At 40.7% G+C, this 18,187-nt stretch overlaps 1 long non-coding RNA gene across 1 annotated transcript in view; it reads right to left on the bottom strand.

The window, feature by feature from the left end:
• Positions 1 to 17,715: 17,715 nt before the first annotated feature.
• Positions 17,716 to 18,187, bottom strand: part of LOC120552466 — a 12,722-nt gene continuing 12,250 nt past the window's right edge. The window contains exon 5 of the long non-coding RNA XR_005638011.1: positions 17,716 to 17,857. This is a non-coding gene — a long non-coding RNA (uncharacterized LOC120552466). The remainder of the gene's footprint in view (positions 17,858 to 18,187) is intronic.

Genomic DNA, 18,187 nt, shown 5'->3' with positions numbered 1-18,187 from the left:
AGTCAATAAAGTCATATAAAATGCTTGATATCGAAAGATGGCGCGCCCCCGTGACTGATTAAGCGTCCAGGTCCAGTTGTGATGCTCTCGCATCTCGGTGGAGGAAAAAGGGGGAGGGAGGGAGGGAGGGAGGGACGGAGTGAGGGAAGGGGAGGGAAACATAATACAGAAACCTTTGTAAAGACTGTACAGGGTTTTGTTCTGGTTGCTTATGTTTTTGAGGTATACTGGTTGTTATTATGTGTTATGTTTTACAGTTTTATGGTTTAAAGGTTGTCTTTAAGCTTTACATTTGAGACTTGATATTTGAGTGGAACATTATTATTTTGCTTTAGCTTGATTATAATAATCGGGTGTAGTCAATCATGGATGGTATCTTTATAACAACACCCAGTGAGAAAGATGAAATACATTTTAACAAATTCCATACCGTGGTTAAAACATACTTTTACAATTACTTTAACTTTACTTCTTCTGTCTGAAAAATGTCTGGCAGGAGAGGTTGCAGCGACGTTTTTTTTTTTTGTTCTCCAGCCATGAAGTCAATACCGACTCAGACAAAGACGGTAGGATGAAAAAAGGGAATGACAGAGATTAAAAATGAAAGAGAGTGCCACTTTTTGTCCAGATAGTGGTTTTTAGCCTGCAGCGTCTGACTGGTCTTTTCTAACTAAAATACTCTTGCAGCATTTGATCAAACTGAAACTTAAACATACTTTATGCTTCAGAAGGATCTCCATAAGTTAAAAGGTCTTCCAAATGAATGTCTAAAAGTTGGCGATGGCACTTGAAATTTGCCTAAAAATATATTGGCTCCATGAGTGCAGACTGTTACCACTATAAAAACGGACATTTCTGCTGGGTCCAAACATGACAGGAATTTTACTGTTTTAATGAGCCTGAGTCAAATTCAATTTCCACCTCAGACGATTTGAAACCACAGCTATAACGTATTTCAACACTCACAATCTGATGCCACGATCTGATAACTGAGAACTTGGTATCACCTTCGCCATTCCCCACGCGGTATTTGGACGGCGTTAAACTTCTCAGAGTATCGTATACAAACACTCTCTGTCAGGCTGCAGCTCCAATTTGACGTTAACAAAGAAGCATTCCTCACTTGAGTGAAGCACCAACTTGACATGAATATTTTTTTGAACATGCAGGAGGAGAAAGAGGAATGAGAGAGAGAGAAAGAGAGAGAGAGAGATAGAGAGAATGAGAGAGAATGAGAGAGAGAGTGAGAGAGTGAGAGAGAGAGAGTGAGAGAGAGAGAAAGACTGTGCAGTTTTGGACAGACCGTGTTAAGATCAGTGCTCGAGGCTACGCAGGTTGCTATGCGCTGAAATGCTAATAAGCTTCCTGGCTCTCGGTGCAGGTCGGCTAGCCTGTGCCGACTCGTCTTGACACTTCACACACATGCTGTCTTCCACCCTTTTTAATCATTTTTGATAGGCCTCCCTGGGATGCCATCCACTTAATTTGAAAGGGTTGAGCCACCCAAACATTTTCACCATCTTTAAATAGAGATCTGCCTCGACATGCCTGCTGCATTGTGACCCGACAAGGTGAAAAGCAGCGGTGTAAACTGCTGTTTGGGTTTAGGAGGATAATATTAGGCTGGTAGGGACTCGTAGGGAAGATGAGTGAGTGATGCTGAAGTGGGTAAATAGAAGAGACGGGGGGGATTTTAACAATACACAAGCAGTCAACACAGGTGTGGATGATTAACCCTTACTTTGTTTATAAGCTTATTTCCTTTTGTCAACCATTTACATCATATTTCACATCATATTTCACATCATATTCCACAAAGAAAGGGCGGTTGAACCTCTGAGAATCTTAAGAAGGCTTAAAATGAAAGACAAAATATTAAAATGTATGGATTCTAGAGGGATGTAAAATAAAAACTACTGATTTAAATAAATACAATATGGGTAAAATGTAATAAAGGCAGCATAGTGTACCAGTGACACTTCCAAATGAGTTTGCAAAATCATTTTTGATTTTGAGAAACTGTTTGAAAATGTGTTTTCCCTGACAGAGTTTAACAGCCACTGTCCTCCTCTATATATCTTATAATTCTCTCTGAAAAATCTCAGAGCCTGCAGCCAACATAGTATGGTCAGAAATGAAGCCCGGGCCATGTCTTATGATTCATAGGGAAGAAATAACATATTTTATTGGAGTCTGAGAGATTTATTTACTGCCGTTGTGTCGGATATGTAAGGGGACAAAATCACCAGAGATTTCACCATCCAATTTGCCAGTGTACTCTTCTATAAACATCAGTCAGAAGAAATGGGACAAATTCTACTGAAAATAATCATAAACAAACCATCATAAACAAGCATTTTGGAAATTGTCAGGAGACGCTCTCGACGATGACTATCCGCTCAGAGTCAAAGGCAGAAAAGCCCAAAAGGCAAGTGGGGATGTCTGTGTGCTATATGATATTACCGTGACTCTCAAGATAAAGATAGCATACATTATTGGTTTAGACTGGCTAAGAAAGAGAGAGGGAGAGACCAGTATAAACAGAGAGCGGGGGCGAGAGACAGACACATATAGACAGAGAGGGAGAATGTTCAAATATATTGCCTCTTAGCAAAGGCACAGATAGCTTTGAGCCCCCTTCTATGTTAAACAGCTGGAGCTCTCCATGAAAACCACACCGAACTCCACAACAAGCCTGCTTGTTAGTTTCTAACAGTGACTGAACCAGTTTAATACCCTCTGTGCTCCACTTGCACCCCGTGCAACATGTACAGTAAACCATCATTTACTCCAGTCAAATTTAGTTGTGTGTATTTGCATGCAGAGAGGCACGTGTTTAAGACGCAGTAAACAGAATTGCTGTGTATGCTTTCACCAACAACAAAAGAACACGTTTTGCGATCATGGCCGCAAACCAGCATGTAACCAAAAGCTGGGGAAGGAGGCACTGACATAATTATTAATTAGTCGATATTACTGAATGGAAAAAGTCTGTCTTTGGTTTCCTCCCTAGAGCTTAATCGAACGCAGCCAAGATGAAGCTAAGCTAAACAACACCAGGCAGTTAATCTCCACTACCATACAGTTTAGATGCTGATAATGTCCACGGGTCTTAAGTGAGCGAGCAGGGCCCATGTTTTTTAGATTTACTTGTTTGCTGTTGTTTGCCATCTTTAAGTGGTCTTTTATTAAAGCCAGCCATCTTCCATAGAGTCCTAATGCATTTCCCTATTCCGATGCTAATGACGGCCTAAGAACGCATTATTCAGCATTAGTTTCACTTTGTCACTTTGCGACAACACGGCGCAAACGACGGTATTAGTATTTCGAGTAACTTATTGGGAGCAGACAGCTGAAGAGAACAAATCAACTATCTGTAAAAAAAAAAAAAAAAAACATAATGTAGATTGCTTTATTGTTTTTAAATGGATCTTGACCATTTAAAAAACATACAACACAATAAAAGGACGACTAACTATTTGTCACTTGAGTACATGTTTGCAGACAGCCCTACAAGGAAAGAGATGACTGGCAAAAACAAAGGACATGTGTGGACCTAACGTGAATGGGTGCTTGCATGTGTTTGCATTAATAAGTAATCATGCATAATGTGTCTAACATGTAAATGCATTCAGACGTGAACATTAGTATGTTGTGTATGTGCTGTTGTGCCTGACTGTATTTGAATGTCTGTGTGTGCATTAGTCTTTTTATCTACCTGTGTGTATAGCTCCTGCCTTTGTGTATGTGTGTGTGTGTGTGTGTGTGTGTGTGTGTGTGTGTGTGTGTGTGTGTGTGTGTGTGTGTGTGTGTGTGTGTGTGTGTATGTGTGTGTGTGTGTGTGTGTGTGAGGCTGAGGACTCCCCACTGACCTGCTGTTTGGCTACAGACAGACAGAGTCTAACTGGCCATATTACTGTTCTTACCCTGCCATCTGCTGGCTCACATCATTCCAGGCCCCGCATCCATCCCTCCGTCATAACCACACCTCTCTTTCTCACACACACACACACACACACACACACACGCACACACACACACACACACCTTTCCTTTGCTGTCTCCTTTTTTTTTTCTCTGTTCCTCTGTTTCTCTTTGCTTTTTCTAAGTTCATCTTTGTCCCGTCTTTTCTCCCTCTTTTCATTCCTCTTTACACAAGAGCATCATCTGCCCTCCACGTCCCTTTACATCCCTCCTTCCTCGGGAGAAAGAGAGAGAGAAAGGGGAGAGAGCAGAGGCACTAAAGGGGAGCGGCGGACGATTGTTATCGAAAAATAAGCATGGTGTTTGAAAGGGACTTTAATTGAGGCATTCGTTATATTTGAAAAGGTGAACTCCTGAGGGGACGGAGGGAGAGGAGCGGCGACCCTATTCATATCCACAGACATTCATGAAGAATGGCATCTTTTGACTTTCCCTTTTAAAGCCATGCAACCTTAAATGGCCTAAATATAGAGGAGGGGAGGCAGACACGGTAATTCCCTGCACCTTGGGGGGCGCCACCAGAGTACGGGACAGTGGGATACAGCCGAGGACTCCAATTAAGGATGAGGGAAGGTGCAGCCACCCAAAATAGAGAGAAAATGTCCTCTCTACAAGCCTCTGAAGGGGATGTCAATCCATCTCTTTTCTTTCTAAAACCCGTCTGTCTGCTTCCTTTTTAGTTTTTCTCTTCAGGTTTCCGTTTTACTTTCACTTCTTTCTGTCTTCCCCTTTCTCTCCCTCATTCTGTCTGTGCAGTAATCATGTCATTAATAATGCGAGGGCCAGATGATTGTCCCGCTAATACCAGTTGTCCGGTCTGTATTTCTACAGCTTAACTTGGGAGGAAGTCGACAGGGTGCTCATTTGTTGTTGTTTGGTAAGGTCAGCTCTTTATGAGCCCTGCACTTCCAGTGAAGCAGACGACCCCTCATGTTTTCTCTTACTATATTTTGTCTGTCTGACCGTCGAGTTAAACTTAGATTGTTAGTTTATTGTAAAGTTGTTGCACACGGACAACAGCTCGAGGCAACACTCACTAGCTTTGTGGGGTTTTGTCTTTGCGCTGTCTCTCCAATTTCATAATGTTTGCAGATCTGTGTCCTTTCTGAGGAAGATGTTGCCCACGTGTGCAGTTCCGTATTGACAGCAGTGATCACCCTTTAGCATCAAACTTCTTCCTCCTGTCATTTGATGTGTTATGCAGTTTCGCTGTGACTAAGTGATGAAGTCTTCCCATATTATTAGTAAAAAGTTTTATCCCAGGCTTTGGGAAATACCTGCAGGCACTGCTCTGTGTAAGCATCCTTGATGATTTATGCAATGTAACTGTAACCAAGGCGGCATCCTTGATGATGAAGTTATAAAACTTTGTTGGAAGTAGCATACCCACAGAAGGTATTTATCATCAGCTTTCCTTTTTCATATATCATACATCTGTGAAAACTCGTTGAATAAGATATTGGAATACTGTAAAAGTTGGTGACAGCTACTTGTTGATAAAATAAGGTTCTTTTGTCCATGCTTGATGAGTAAATTAAGATAATATTTCAGCAGGAAAGAGAAAAGCGATGCCAGCTACATGGAAGAGTTTGACTGCTCAACAATTATAAGGCTCCAAGACTTGGTTTTCTGCTCACTAACTCCTGATTGGGTGAAGGAAATGCATCAATTAATGTGTTTCAGTAATCACCAATAGATTGTTAAGCTTCAAAAATGCTACTTGACATTCCAATATGGATGGGATAAGGCATGTTCAGCTTCATGACTGAGGTTTGACTGGTTAAGTGGTGCGGTGTCAAACAGGGTGAATGAAATCATGACAGCCAGATTATAAGACACAAGTATTCTGGGGCGGAGGGGGGGGAGATGTGCATGTGCAAATATGAAAAGATATGAAAAGAGCAGCACATGGATCACACACACTGATCTTACAAAATCCTTGATAACAATGCTGATAATAATCACGGCTCAGTCATAATAACCAGCCTGTTATTCATTGAGTTGCTTGCCAAAGAAAATCCATTCTTTGTTGTATTTAATTTTGACTTTTACAGTGAGTCATAAAAATCTCCAGTCAGAATCAGAGGCGTGCTGGCCAAATCTCACATCCACTCGTAATGAGTGGGGTGTTTGTCTTGAGCCTAGTGGGACGTGGTTTAAAGCTGCATGTCTAAACAAAGTCCATTATTGGTTAAGATTAAAAATGTATGTGATTAGAGTTTTATTTGACCAATATTTAGTTTGGGTTGTCACCTTAGCACCAAGTAGTCCTGAGGAGTCGTGTCAGTAACAAGCACACAAACACACTTAAGACACGCTTGACACATCCGTACAGTAAGCGCGTATACCTATTTCTTACCATGCATAGGCAAATACACAAATTTTCTGCACTCTAAAAAAATAAATCCGTAAAATAAGAAAAAAAATAGTTCTGGCAGCTCATTACCCAGACTTTGTCTCGTAATTAAAAACAGAAACTTTGTGTGTAGCTATAGTTCAAACAAAATTTAAAATTTAAAATTTGAAATTGTCTCATACAAAGCTGCTCAGTCAGTAAACTTTTGAAAAGAAAACCGTTCTTTAATCTCCCAAACCAACCTCCGTGGCTGACAAAAGTTGTCGAAGCACAAATTATGCAATTTGAAATGTATGGACATGTCCGGTAAAATATACATTATATATACATACAAGACACAAACAGATTCATGTGCATGATGCACACACACAGACTCATCCTCCTATACTCTGCACACCTAAACAGCCCTTCAACATCTCATAATTATGCAAATAGTACTCACTGAGCAAACCTCGAACCCTTCAAAGTGGCAGCAGGAGTACCGCAGAGCTATCCTATGTCTGTTCTCAATTCTAATTTTTCACAATTTATTTGCTGAAACTTTAATCTTCCTAAAGTCTTACATGATTTATTATGTGTACTATAGCTTTGATACTACGTTCTACTTGTGGAAGCTGCTGCACTGGATCGCACAGCGAAACTCATTTGCAATAAAGGCACATTTCTAATATCAGAGAGCACGTTCTGAGCAAGTGACCAAGTTGAGGTGTGATCTGTTATTTAGACAGGTTGGATGCACTTCCTCACAGCCTGAAATTTCCCCCGGGGCTTTCTTCCATTTCTCACTGTCATGGATTTGAATCTTTTTACCACTGAACTCTTACAATTACTGAACATTCATCACCTGCCTACCTTCTTAGCTACCTAGATACTGTATGGAGACCAGAGATATGGGACAGACTGGTGCAGCCGGGAATACCAAGTAACACTGCTGCTCACACAGTAATGAATTCTTACATTCTGGGATAGGACTGGTTTTTTTCTTGTTCTGGTGTCTGTGTTTGCATGTTTTCCCAACGGTGTAAAGGTTATGAGAGGTTTGATCTCATATGTTTATCGATATCTTCAATCATTTAATTCGAAATGTTGATATTACACGCTAATAATCACAAAATTGACCCAGTTTGGGTCCCAGTTTGCAAATACTGGCTTAACTTTACCCAGTATTAATATAATGTTTTGACCCAATTTTAGTGTTATTTTTTTTTTTTATATTACTGTTGGGATTGAACTAGAAAATGGTTAAAATATGTTGACCCAGTGTGAGACACAACAAGATCAAGTTTTAATATAAAACTGTCACAAATCTATTGTTAGTTATACAAAAACAATACAAAAAGCATGTTGGATTCAAAACATATAAGCAATTAGTAAGACTTAACAAAAATAGCACTAACACTGCCTCAAAACATTGGGTACTGGCTAAAGTTACAGTAGCGCGTTTGTGACAGAGTGATTTTTAGTATGTAAATTGTTTTATGTACAGTCACTGGCCACACTATCAATTTGTTTTCATTAATTTATCCAATACTGTATATCCTCTAAAATAACCGGAGATGATCTTTGTTATCACGCATTCCCCACTGTGCCTACAATGACTTATAAGCAAATGCCACTGTATTTCTCTGCAGCTTCCCCCTCATGAATAAAAGGCCTTCTCTTTGAGGTGAGAGGATTTTCCCCCCCGTGGCACTCCCACTCGCGCCCTCCAGTCCCTTGTGTTACTCACGCTCACTTGTAGAAGTCCCTTAACGCTGACCCAGAAAGCATAAATATATTATAATCTCATCACCTGTCCATTTATACAGGTGTCACCCTGCCTCGCAACTTGATTTCCAGAAGGGCAGCAGTTTTTCCTGTGGCGGCGATTGAAGTCACAGCATTATTATCAGGCAAAATGTATTCATGATAGCAGAGGTCCGAGTGCCCTGTGGGCTTTGTAATATAATACCAGACCTCTTTATCAAATTTAACAGTTTATTGGAAACAGCTTGTACACATGATTTAGGCACGGGACGGTGCGGCAAGGCTCCGGGTATCCTTCTAACACACCTCCCACACACACCTCCACACACACCCAAATGCGCGTATACACACAAACACATGCCGTACACACAGTGACGCTCAAACACACACGCATTTACTCACACATCTCCCTCCTCCTCTTGTGCAGAGCCACAGCTCTCCTCCACTCCCCATCATATCTGATGCAAACCTCTCATTGGAGGAGGCAGCGGTTTTCGGTGGAGGTCTTTTGTGCGCTTTGTTGTTTGTTTTCTCTAAAGAGCAGGGCGATAACAAAAGCGTGACGTGACAAATGGACTTTGTGCCCCGCAGCCAGATTCAAGTGATAGGTTACTGAATGGGAGCTACCCTCCTATCTCATTTATATATAAACACACACACACACACACACACACACACAAATAGGCACACATGTGGATGAACAAGCTGGCCTGTGTGCAGACTTTAAAAATTTAACTTTTATTTTACTTTATTTCAAATTGCCTCACCACTAATTTAAAAGAACCTGTCAAAAAATTTTGATTTAACTTATTTATTTTAAAGTTGTATATATGTGCAGCCATTAAAGAGGGTGTATCTTAAAGTTGATCAAGATTTATTAGGTGCACTTTTATATAGCTTCTTTTTTATATATTTGACACATTAAGTGTTGTCTTATCAAAAATCATGGAAGTGAAGAGCCCTAGTTAAATTATCATGCTTTTATTTTTCCTCTGTTTTACTTGAAAGCATCCAGGAACTAAGTAAATGTGACATTTCAACTCCAGTGTCACAATATACTCATAATAACAAGTCCTCCTCTCCTCTCTAAGATCTCCTATGGGGAGGGTAAATAGAAACCATCAGTTGGCCGGCTAATGATTTAAAGGGATGGTCAGAGGTCGTACGCAGGCTATTAATGATCCCTTTTTAACAAAAAGCACGCACAGGATCCGTCCAATCAGATTGAGTCGAGAAGTCACCCGGGGCCTCCAGAAGATCTGTCTGGTTAAAGTTAGACTGAGGAAGAGCAGAGGCTGAGCAATCTGCTCTGATGTCTGCGTGTGCATTAGTCTTTTTATCTACCTGTGTGTATTTCTCCTGCCTTTGTGTGTGTGTGTGTGTGTGTGTGTGTGTGTGTGTGTGTGTGTGTGTGTGTGTGTGTGTGTGTCCAAAGAACAGGTCAACTGCCTATCAATGCGTGTGAATGCCTGCATTAGCGATTTTATTTTCACTCGTTATACCTGAATATGATTATTACATATTATACTTTTTTTACATTTTTTCACTGTGTTTTATTGCAAAGAAACTCCCGCACATGTTCTGACTTACAAACATAGCTTGCGTTTCGCTACTAGACTAGAATTTTGCCTGATGATGGTCTAGTACCTAAACGTTGCCAGCTATTTAAATTTATTTGTTAGACATTTTTTCGGGAATATCTTTGCAACTTTTGACCTACTCATCGACGCACCTGTCTCACGTTATAGATGTGCGAAGTATTTGTCTGTGCTGACATGGTGTTTTATGTTTTTATTGTTTTATTGTTTTTTATGTCCGTAAAAAAAGTTGTATCCATTGAAATTACTTTCAGTTTGTTGCATTGTACTGTAAAAACATGGCAACATGCAAGTAAAAATTAAAACCATATATGTTTTAAAGGCTGTAATATAATGAAAAAAAACTCCATGAGAAAACATTTGTTTACTTCATCGAGACACTTTCAAATTTGGAAGCACTCCTCTAAAAAAATATATATCTGCGTGAGTTTTTTTAAAGTGAAAATCACTGGAGCTCCAGATTAACCAGACACTATTGCCTCTGGATACAACAGTTAACATTCTACCCTGCTCATATTTGTTGGCAAAATTGCCTTATTCAGGATAATGGCTTAAAATGTTGCAGGCGTGCCACGGCTTAAAGGTTTTCGACGTGTTTAGCAACTTTAAGTATAAACATTCATTAATCCTTTCAGCCATTTCTGCCCTCAACAGGAGCTTGCTGTATGACGGAGGTTATCTGCGCAACAATGAATAAGTTTCAAGCATGACTGACCCAAGACAGTCTGTCAAATATAATCTTTGTTTGTATGTTAGTGGGTGTTCTTTTGGTTTTTAACATGTTTAGTCTTTGTCAACCTTTTTTACACTTATATTCTATTCTATTCCTGTAGCCTTTGACTAAGGCCCCCATCAGTCCTGTGGAAGTTAATTATGGGAGCCAAGCTGTTGAGGGGTTGAGAAGAAGCTTTTTTGCCTGAATACTGGATATACACCAAGTCTGGCAACGCCACCGAGCATTGTCTGCCATGATAAAATATGGACGGAAGTGCTGCTAGGCAAATCGTTTATCAGCCAGGTTTAGCATGCACATGTGAAAATGAAAGACTGTGCAATCTGCATAGGTTGTGTGAGCTTAGTTTAGTGTAGCCAACACCGTTTGTTGTGTATAAATGGCATGCTGGCTGTCGCCCCTGTGGGACGTGATCAATCACACATTGCCTGCTTTGCTCTCTAACAGCTATGGGCAAATCTATTCAAAATATTCAAACTAACATTTCAGTCCCACCTTAACTGCATGCTTTGTACTTCCAGCGCCTTTGTTTGGCGCCTGTGTAAGAACCCAATTTTCCTCTCATATTCTAAATAATAAGAACCATAAACTTATCTCCAAACTCTTGTGGCCTCACCCATTTAGTACTAAAGCACTAATGGTCTATTATGATAATTACATCTAACATATTTCTTCAACCCCCGGACAAGCCTATTATATGGAGCATGAGCTGGCATGTTTGCTCTGTCACAAAGCGGCCTCTAAAATAACTCTGCATGCTCAGTTTAGTCTCCCATTCCCAATTTGCCTTAATGAGCCGATTCAAGCTGTCAGCTACTGAGAGAAAGGAGCCGTGATGACTGTCAATCTGTGGTGAGTAGAGGGGAAGACGGGGCTGAATGGATAGACAGAACGAGGGAGGAACAGAGAGAGGTTTAAGGAGGTGGGGAAAGGTCAGGCGCAGACTTCACTGGCAGCCACCAGAGCTTCAGGCAGAAGGAGGAGAAATCCTGTTGACGGCTGGTGTTCACAAGAAAAGCTACCTACAAACTTTGTCGATATTTAGTTTTTTTGATAAAATAAAAATAATGTTACAGTCACTTATAGATCATAAAAAGAGATTTTTGTTTAAATAATAAACATGTACAGGGAAAGAAAAAGTCAAGCAAGGTGTAATAAATCTACATATCACTTTAGATTCAACTTAACATATCGTAATGACTTAATCATTGACCGAAACAATGTCATTCTCATAAAAAGCTAAATTCCCAGTGTTTTTGTCAATTTAGAGAGGAGACCTTTACTACATGGCTATTAAGAAGTAATCACAAGAGGTGTAATAATGAAGACTGCCCTTCATTTTTGCAGAGGGCAAGGTAGACACCGGTGTCCAGCCGTCGTCTTCAGAGGGAAATATGGAGGGAACTTAGGTGTTTGACGATGCGTTTAATTCACACAGGAATACATTAATATGATAGTCAGTGGAGCAGCAAAGCCCTCAAGTAAGGTTCTCTCATTAGTATGTTTCTCTATTTCTTTTTTTAATTATTCAACAAAAAAACGAGGAGCCACATGACAGATGTATTGGCTGTGTCAAGAAGGAATGATTTGAATTTGAATTGTGCATATCGTGCAATTATGAGGGCTCATTTGTGTATGTGAACAAAATATTTGCCTCTAATGAGTATTGGCTCTGAAGCTGGAGTCAAATGAAGGGGGTATAGTTTAATATGTATTCTCTCCTCAAGGATGCGGTCACATTGTGTGTGTTTGAATGTCATGAATAGAAAATTAACACAATGTAAGAAATGACATTATTCTGAGTGTAAACAGCAGCCCAATACCTCAACACAGTGAGGCGGACCAGACAAAGTCTACCACGGCCCTCGGTTTCTCCGACTTCAAACGCATACCATTTAGAGTGTGCAATGCCCCATGCGAGCTTGATGCTTCTACAAGTCATTCTCAAATCATCTCGGTGGGCTATTATCTCACTCTGCCATTGTCAAAATTGGAAGGGTGAGGCTTTCATCATGCTTATGAGGTAAACACCTGATCTGCACACACTGGGGTATTGTCTTCTGGGCTCTGCTTGGACAGAAGAAAGACGCCGAGTGCACCAAAGTAGAGAATTATTTATGACAGTGCTGCACATATTCATTCAAAGAAAACGGTTTGTACTGTATGTAAACTACATCAACATTTCAGCAACAAAAGAAACATCTTTTTCAGCTTATCTGCAGTGCATTATAAAGTTTATCCAGCTGGTTTGAAAAGGTTTCATAGTACTGTAGTTTTTACTTGCTTTGTAGTCTCAGAATCTTTTTTTAAACATGGGCTCCTTAGCTGATTCTAATTATTGTCTCTTCTTAATTTTCCTTGACACAGTTAACCACACTGGGTTCCACTGCTTTGACTTGAGGTTAACACCAACCTCCTGCAAAAGGTTAGGCAGGTAATTCATTGCTTGATTAGGCTCACTCTGCAATTAATCACGCTTAAATGCATACCCTCGCAGAGTGATCATTTAGGAATGATGATTAATGAAAGCGTCAAATATTCCTCACATTCGGCTTCTTATTGGGTGGCTGCGGTAATGTGGGTCACGGCTGTCAAACGAAGTACACTGCAGTAACCCTCGGCCGCTACTGTGATCGTGCTTACACGCCTTTAAACAGGGGTGAAGGTCTTGTGAGTTAATTCTCTCTATTTTTTTTTGCTTGTGTGTCTTCGGCCCTCTTTGAAAAGCCAGCTGCAGTGCAGCGGAAGCGATTTCTGGGAACATCAAAATACAGGTGCAAGGTTGAGAGGACGAGCGGCGCACCTTGTGGGCATGTGAGACGACGTGTGAGATAGTTGCGTGTCAGTGATTGTTGAGTCAATTAATTATTGAACTTGGCAAGAGATCAATCGTTCCAGTAAGGTGATCCCATTTCCAACTGGCAGCATATCGAGACAGTAACCTATGACAATATTAATCACTAGCACAACAGCAGGCTAATTCCCACATGTAATTAGTCTACATTTTAATTCATTGAAAACTAGCACTTTTCTCTAAACTCGCTTAATTATGTACTTACACTTAATTATAGTCCCCCCCCCCTTCCTCGGTTTGTTTTCAGTGCCACAGATGGAAAAACATATTTATTTTTGGGTGGAAGAGATAAAATAAAAACTCCACCTGGGAAAGGAACGGCAGGTCTCTGCTGAGTTGTACTGCGTCTGGTAGGAATTTACTGGATTAGCTCAGTCACAAAATGTGAGATGAACCACATTGTCAATCACCCTCAGGGCAGAGCGAGAGAGGAAGAGCTGTCAATCAAAGCGGGTCTTCAATCGTCCCATTCACATCGCCTCCTGGAATCAGTCTCTCCCGCTGACTGCTCTTTGACATTTAACGCACTGGGGCCACGAAGATGGAGAGGAAAAAACATCCTCAGATCCTCCCTTTCTTTCTTTCTACCGCTCTGTCTGTCTGTCCTCAATCTTTGTGCTTTAGCGGAGGCAGATATGTGTGTTTAAAGTAATGACACTGTTCATTTAGCGCCAGACAGTGCAATAGCTGTGAGAAATAACTGCAAAGCAGACCAAAAAGTTGCTCTAACTCCTAAAGCGCTGTGGCAATAGGCATGTGGAGCACGTATTAAAAACAAAATAGATTGGACTTTGCAGAGTTATGTATCGTTTTCATTCTGACAAATTGACTTATAATATTCTGTTGCAAGGAAAAAAGAAAAAAAAAACACGACTTCCCTGAACAGTATCTCTTTTGGGCTTCTACTTTACTTGAGACGCATTATGAAATTCACACCGAGCTTATCAATAAAATGCAATGCATTTGCTAAAGCTCAAACAATAAATGCACCCAATTCACCAATCGAGTCGATAAAAAACAAAAAGAATCTGAAGAAACGGCTAATCTGCCGAACAGATAATACCTTCCTCCGCCTCTGAAAGATGCTGCGGGATGAAAAATCCAAGTGCAGTTTGTTGTCGTTTTTATGTTTTCTCTCCTCTTGTTTGTATTCCGGGGCAGCCGCCTGGCTCCGAGTGAGGTATACAGAGTCATTGCTCTTTTGGCTCCAGCCCTGACACCTTGTGCCCTGAAGTGTGGACTCCTTAGCCGCGATCTGATCAGCATCTTTATAGTTTATCAGCCTTGGGGTTCAATTTTGGCTTGGATGCTTTTACAAATGAACGCAATCACTGGTGAGCCTTCGCATCCTGATTGCATTGAGAGAAGCGGGTGGAGGAAAGTTTAGTGGATTACCGTGCCACTTGAGGATGGAGCACAAACACCGCGGCAGCTACAGTGGGGGCCGCGTGTGCCCCCCCCACCCCCCGTGCCTGGGCTATTGGCACTAGCTGCTTGTACTCTGTCTTATTTCACTAAAATAATATAATTGTCTCCCATCTTATTGCTTGTAAAGCCATCTTCTGTCTGCAGGCGATGTGTATGATCAATGCACTATCTAACAGAATCAATTCTTCCAGGAATACCTTGTGTTTGTGAAATGATTCCAGGCAGCAGCAGCAAAAGACGGAGCTAGAAGTGGGATCGTGTGGTACTCGGATTAGTTTAGCGACTTGGACCCTTCAGTTCACACTGAATAGTGTGGCTCTTTGCCCATTTCTCATGTAGTTCACTGTGTGTGTGTGTGTGTGTGTGTGTGTGTGTGTGTGTGTGTGTGTGTGTGTGTGTGTGTGTGTGTGTGTGTGTAAAATAGGCTTCCCAGCAGTTTATTCCACTTGTAACTGCTACAGTATTTGGTCCCTTTGAGATGTTTTTCAACTGTGCTGCAAAATGGTAATACATGTCATGTCATCTGTTTGGTAATATAAAACAGAGTTCCTGAATTTTACCAAAGTCAAAGAATTTGTTCTCATCACTTCCAGTATTTATTTATTCTTTGTATCACTCAAAATATGTATTTCAACAGTTTCATTGATGTAACTCCTGAGCATTGTAGCATTAAAAATGTATAAAAACTTAATATTTAACACGCATATTAAAGCTATTAATTACATAAAACACTGTATACAACCAGAAACTAAGTAAATAAAGACATTGTTATGCACTGGCAGCATAATATCCCAGGCAATTAATGCAATTTCAATTAATAAAATCGCTTCCCAGTACTGCAACTTCCCTTGATCCAAAACCCTATGATTCATGGCTGCAATGACGGCACCGATCACATCACACTACAATGAATGAATTAATGTCCCACTGCCAATCCTGCCTGCCTGTTCCCAGTGTGCACCCCTCCTCTAATTCTACAACTAAACAATGATATCAAAAGTGAATTATAGGAGACCTCTGGGGTGGGATTGGGGAGAGTAATATGCCAAAAAACTATTACAGGGGGAAACTATGGGAATAGACCCCTCTGGAGGAGCAAAAAAAAAAAAAAGAGAGAGAGAATTGAGGAGCGGGATCAAGCCGAGGGGAACCATTTTGGCAGGTCAGGTTGTAATTGATTGTCAATGGAAATCTCTGTGGCGGTGGCAAGTTTGTCTTGTGTTTTTTTGCAGATTTCTTTCTGACGCAGAAATAAGAAAACTTCCTGCAAAAGACCTGAGAAAAAGAGCACGATTGACATTTGGAGCATGTTGTTGTAATATAGTGTAAACTACTGGCTTGGAGAGCCGTTAGCAAAAAGCAGTATCTGGCTTAATAAGCATGGAGAATTTGCCAGGAAGTACCATGGCATATTGAGTTACTTCTACGCACTGAAAGAAAAAAGGAGACTTTATGCAAATTAAGGTATGCCGTAGCAATTGTCTTTCAGTTGTTTAGTCCAGTGGTTTAATTCGATTTAGGGGAAAACAGAAATGCCAAATTGTGTCTTTCGATAACATCGCTGCAATGATTGAGTTATGCGTTATTGCATTTGTGACTTGAGTTTGGTCTGTTGCTCTGCAGTTTCAGGCTTTACCTGAGAACAGCTCAAGCAGCAAGAGAAGTCAGCTCCAAAATCCTTTTCATTTCCTTTGTAAACCACGTCATGTTCTATATTAGGTGGATAAAGGACGTATGTGCCTTCATGTCTGTGCACCTTAGATCTGGCTAGAGATTTCACCCTCCCTTTTTCTTCCCCCTTCCTCCGCTCTGTTTACTTTCCTACAGTCTCATCGTCATGTGTCTAGTTTTGTCTTTCTCCCTCTATTGCTTCTCTCTCCCTCTGTGTCTCTCCCTCCATCCTGGCAGGGCTCTGCAGCGCCGGCCTCGGTCCATTCTTTGGGTAGCACAGGAAGTGAAACTGTAACACAGAGTTCACTGGTAATTGGCCACGGTCACGCTAACCAAACAGGAAGGAATCTGCAACTGATTAGAATTCTTCCTCCTGCAATAATAGTCCCCCCAAACACACACACACACACACACACACACACACACACAAAACACACACACACCCTTCAACCCCCCGCCCCCACGAAATTAATTACATTCGGGGTCTATTCCCACTATTGGTTTTCCTGTTTTGAAGCTGCATTATAAAGGGACAAATCCCAAGACAACACAGCCTAGCTAGTTTTTCAATTACAGACAGACGGGCTAAGTCATAAAGGGCTGAGGAAGCACAGGCAGGCATCCATCTCTCCATTGCTCCATCTCTTCATCTCTTCATCCGGACAGGGAGCTACTGGCTGGTCAGATCAGTCAGCGAGTCACAGACTGCTGAATAATCCTTTCGTTATTCACTCACACATATACACACATATACACACACACGCACGCACGCACGCACACACACACACACACACACACACACACACACACACGTAAATGCACACAGACATACACGGACCTCACTGTAAAATGCTGTTCAGAATGAACTTTCAAAATAAATGTTCCCTAATTCTTAATACTAACTATAATATTTTATTTGGGGGGAGGGGGGGAAGGGAATTTGACAATTTTTAAGTCTAAGTTGTTCCTCCTCATTTCAGAGTTTTCCCAAATACAAGATACACAGTATTTGATAATAGAATAATAATAATAATAATAATAATGTCTCTAACATTCTGTCCTAATGCTTCCAAGGCTCTTAGTTCAGGGAAATTCCCAAAGGTCGTGAAGATTTTAAATTATGTAAGAAATGTATAAACATCACAGTTAGAGTTTTTACATTCTGAGTTTACTGTAAGAGGTAAATCTGCAATCAACTACCCCCTCCTGAGACATTTAAACAATTTGTATCTGCAGTCATTTATTAGATTACAGATCATTGTACTGCTGTTCTAACATCTGTAAACAATGAAGAACAATGAGACCTGTAATTTGATCATGTTTAGAATGTTTTATTTTCCTTCTATACACCAAATTCCAAAACAATGTAAATGTGATAATATATATGTATCAATACATTATGAAATGTATGTTAAACCATAACTGTGCGGTGCCAGCTGGCATCAATACGGCAGGAAACCAGCAGTCCATCATTTTACGGTCCGCTTCTGCAGAAATGTTCAAAAACAATCAGCTCGAGTGAATGCTGCCCTCCTGAAATTGTTTTGATGTCGCATTTTGCACAAGTGTGTTGCTTGATGCGACACATTCATTTCACAAACGGGGGTTAAGCACACAAGAACAGCGGGGCGTCACGGTGCACATGCAATGTTTAAATACTGCAGTGTTCAGCACCTTTCAAAATAAAATGAAAATAAAATCATAGCGATGCATTTTCATCTCATCTTCAGAGAGCCACGGAGAGCCAGGGCTGCTTCAAAAATAAATGATTGCCTAACAATGTTTTTGATGTCCTATATTTAAATTTGTACGGTTAC

Source organism: Perca fluviatilis, chromosome 22 (assembly GCF_010015445.1).
Source record: "Perca fluviatilis chromosome 22, GENO_Pfluv_1.0, whole genome shotgun sequence".
Lineage (NCBI taxonomy): Eukaryota > Metazoa > Chordata > Actinopteri > Perciformes > Percidae > Perca > Perca fluviatilis.
The sequence above is the reverse complement of the archived record's forward strand: the minus strand, read 5'-3'. Positions and strand labels throughout refer to the sequence as shown.